The sequence below is a fragment of the Arachis ipaensis genome, chromosome B6 (assembly GCF_059453495.1).
Source record: "Arachis ipaensis isolate K30076 ecotype BB chromosome B6, ASM5945349v1, whole genome shotgun sequence".
Taxonomy (NCBI): domain Eukaryota; kingdom Viridiplantae; phylum Streptophyta; class Magnoliopsida; order Fabales; family Fabaceae; genus Arachis; species Arachis ipaensis.
In genome coordinates this window covers 59,033,399-59,037,668 of record NC_142441.1, presented here as the reverse complement: position 1 = coordinate 59,037,668, position 4,270 = coordinate 59,033,399, and the positions used below count along the sequence as shown (strand labels likewise).

At 41.4% G+C, this 4,270-nt stretch overlaps 1 non-coding gene across 1 annotated transcript; it reads left to right on the top strand.

Annotated features, from left to right (window-relative positions):
* The first annotated feature begins 3,452 nt into the window (after window positions 1–3,452).
* Window positions 3,453–3,556, top strand: LOC148555731 (small nucleolar RNA R71). The gene has a single exon (XR_015887462.1). It is a non-coding gene; the product is annotated as a small nucleolar RNA R71 (small nucleolar RNA).
* The last annotated feature ends 714 nt before the right edge of the window (window positions 3,557–4,270 follow it).

Sequence of the window (4,270 nt, the reverse complement as noted above, 5' to 3'; positions counted from 1 at the left end):
TTACAATTTCGAACCACCCCTTTACTTCAGGAGTAAGATCCCCTCTCTTAATGAATTTGGGCTTCCTATGGGAATCTCGTACGCAATCAGCTCCTTGTATGCAGATATCTTGCACAATCTAGTCATAATTGGGACTGCTATCTATTCTAGATTGATAGCTCTCTTCTGCAAATAGTATGGTTCGTAGATTTAACGCCCTCATGATGTTCATGGGACTAAAATCCACCGTTACCCCTCTTACAAAGCTTATATAGGACTCATCTGCCTTATCATACTTGACTGCATTTGCATAAAACTCTCTCACAAGAGTTGCATTTACTTTTGTGACCGGATTAGTAAGGAGCTCCCATCTTCTCTTTTCCACCTTCTCTGCAATTTCGGGGCACTCAGTTTTCTTGACTTGAAAGCCTAGCTCATATATGATCTCTTTATCAGCCTCCACCCAAATTGTAATTCATGGTGAAAGGTTCTAAATTTCTTCTCATCAAAAGGGCGTTGCTCCATAGGCTCCTTCCCTTTTCTTCTTTTAGAGCTGGATGATGCCATGAGTATGGGTTGATGATGGAATTCGGTCAGGTTAAGACAGGGTGTAGCTGTGGGTGTGGGTGAGAGTAAGAAGTATGAAGAAAGGAGAATTGGAATGTGAAGAGGTATAGAATAGGAGCCACTTATATAGAGAAGTGGTGAGTAAATGAAAGGTGTGGATTGATGGTATAGGCTAATCATTGATGATTGGGGTTTGGCATAAAATGAGCACAAGGATCACTACTTTTTATGATGGGTTGGTTCGGTCTCCAAGGGTATCATTCTTCCAATGTTGCATGGCAACATTTTCCAATGCAGTCCCTTTTTGAAGACATGAGTATAGACCCCTTTTGTGAAGTGGCCGAACTCCCTTCTTCATTTGTCCCATCAATTCCATCCAATCTTCCCTTCATTTCTCCTATAAGATAAAATGAACTAATGAGTGTGGATAGTAGCGGCAAAATTAGAAAGTGGAATAACTACTTTTTAAAATTTTTGTTTTTAAATAACTAAGTGCTATTCGTGAATACAACCCAACTGACTGATTAATTGTTCATATATGCAACATTGATGATACCAAACTTAGTTTGTGACCATGTCGTGTAAAGAGAGTTGATTAAGGCTCTAAGAGTAACACAAAGTGAATTGTGTTCTCGTCCTCTTAGTATGCCTGGAACACCAAACTTGTTGTTCATTATATGTTGCATATAAGGATTCATCTAAGTGTTTGTCAGAGTTGATTTGGAATTCATGAACCTTGCTTTATTAACTACTTTAATCATCCTAAAAAGAAAAACTGAAAGGATATAAAACATGGGTTTCCTCCCATGAAGCGCTTCTTTAGCGTCATTAGCTTGACGTTTTGCTTTTGTCAGGGTGGTTGGTAATGCTTCAAATCTTCCCCTCTCGCAGTGAATCTATCTCCGTTGGCTTCATTAAGAATCTCCACATGTTCCAAGGAGAGAATTCTACTGATGGTATAGACTTTAGGTAGCTGAGATGGAATGGTGGGTAGATGTGGTAGAATAGCTCGGAAATGAGCAGAGATTACTTTGTCCCCTGGGGAGAAATCCTCTGTAAGAATCTTCTTGTTCCTCCACCCACTTTAGCTCCTCTTGGGTTTCCTTTAGCTGTTGTAACTTCTGACTGTATTGTTTGTCAACTAAAGGGATTCCCAGGGTTATTGTTTGTGTTTCAGTGCTTGTTTCTTCCACCAGTGCCTTATTGTGATCTCCCCTTGATTCCTTGTTTTGTTGATCTGCTTCTTGTGAGGGTCTGAAGACATTGAAGGTGAGTTGTTCATCATGTATCCTTAGTATTAGCTCTCCTTGCTCCACATCTATGAGTGCTTTGGCTGTGGCCAGGAATGGCCTTCCCAATATGATTGGATGAAGGTGACTCTCTTCCATCTCCAAGATGACAAAGTCTGTGGGAAGGAAGTAGTTCCCAACCTTCACAACACGTTTTCAACCACTCCTATGGCTTGTTTTTGAGTTTTGTCAGCCAACTTGATGACTACGTCTGTGGGCATTAGCTCATTGATCTGAAGCTTTTTCATGAGGGATAAAGGCATTAAGTTGATGCTTGCTCCCAGGTCACAGAGTCCTTTATCAATTACTGTTTCTCCTATAGCACAAGGGATGTGAAAACTCCCTGGATACTTCCTTTTTGTAGGAAACTTTGTTTGAATGAGAGCACTGCACTCCTTATTCATCAATATTGTTTGTCCTCCCTTTAGTGAATTTTTCTTGGTCAGCAGCTCCTTCATACATTTAATGTATGAAGGCATTTGTTGGAGAGCCTTGATGAATGGTATGTTTACATGGAGAGATGCAAACATGTCGAGGAATTTTGAGTACACTCTCCTTTCTACACCACCCTTGAGTTTTTGGGGAAAAGGTGCATATGGGTTCAGAATCTCCTTCTCCCTTAACCCCTTCTTCTGTGTGGAGTTGGTTCCTTGGTCACCCTCTTCTTGCTTCTCTGCTGGAATATCTCGAGAGTGTTCTAAGGGTATGTTCAGTTCTTCCACAATCCCCTCATCACTTATAGTGACCATCTTGCATTCTTCCCATCTTACTTTCTTTCCTTCACCTCTCGGGTTTTTCTCTGTGTCACTTGGGAAACTATCAGTAGGTTTAGGAATCTTCTCAGAGAGGTATCCCACTTGAAATTCTAGCCTCTTGATGGTGTCTCCCTGGTTTTTGATATTAGCTCGCACCTCATCCTTGAACACTCTGTTGTCTTGGATTTCCTTGCATATACCTTCAAGTAAAGTCTCAATTCTAGAAAGTCTATCTTCGGATGGTGATGGTGTGTTGAGGTTGGAGGGGTGAGAATGGCCATTTTGGTTTTGATATGGATGTTGAGAGGTATTGTTGGGTGGGTATTGATATGATCTCTGTGTGGGATGTTGGTGAGTTGCATTGTTGTTGGGGTTGTGACGTCTCTGATCTTGGCCTTGATCTTGTTGATTTCCCCACCCAAAGTTTGGGTGGTTCTTCCAACCAGGATTATAAGTTTTAGAGTATGGATCGTGGGTTTGCCTAGCTGAGTTCCCAATATAGTTGGCTTGTTCCTGGTCACCCTCTTCCTCTGCATTCACTCCTTCTTGAGCTGCTGATGAGGTGGTGACTGCTGCAACTTGGTTTCTTTCTATCTTCTTAGTAAGGTCAGCTAGCTACTTGGTGATCATCTTGTTTTGAGCCAGCAATGCATCCATGTTATTCAGCTCCATTACTCCTCGAGTGTTGCCCCTTTCAGAAGCATAGAAGTAGTCATTCTCAGTTACAGTCTCGATGACATCTATGGCTTCTTCAATGGTCTTCTTCTTGTTCAGAGATCCTCCGGATGAGTGGTCGACTGCCTTCTTTTATTCATAAGAAAGACCCTCATAGAATATGTGTAACTGCACCCATTCATTGAACATGTCTGGCGGGCACGTTCTTGTTAAGTCCTTAAATCTCTCCCATGCTTCATAGAGAGTTTCACCATCTTGTTGCCTGAAGTTTTGTACCTCAGCTCTCAACCTGTTGATTCTTTGAGGAGGGTAGAATCTTGCCAAGAATTTGTTTACCACGTCTTCCCAAGTTGTTAAATTCTCCTTTGGGAAGAATTCCAGCCATTTAAATGCCTTATCCTTGAGCGAAAAAGGGAACAAAAGCAGTCTATAGGTGTTAGGATGAACACCATTAGACTTCATAGTATCACATATCCTTAGAAAGGTGATGAAATGTTGATTGGGGTCTTCTTAGGCACTTCCTCTGAATGCACAGTTGTTCTGGACTAAGGTGATGAGCTGGGGTTTTAGTTCAAAGTTATTGGCATGTATGGTTGGCTTTTGGATGCTACTTCCACAGTTTCCTGGGTTTGGATTGATATAAGAGCCTAGAACTCTTCTCTCTTGCCCAGCATGATTTACTGGGCCTTCTCTGGCATGGTTGTGAGCTTCTTCTTCATGGTGGTTCTCCATATTCTCCTCCATATTTGTTTCAAAATACTCTTCCTCTTTCTCAGCACCAACGAATCTCTTTCCTCTTGCTTCCCTCCTTAATCTAAGGAAGGTCCTCTCAGGTTCAGAATCAAAGGAAGTTGAAGCCACGCTTCTCCTACCTGTCATACAACCAACGAAGCAACAAGCAGAAAAAAAATAAATAAAGAAAATACTCTTGTTAGAATGGTTGTTAGTGTGAGTGCTGCAATCTATCAAATAGTTAGCGGGTTAGTGAACTGAATTGTAAACAAT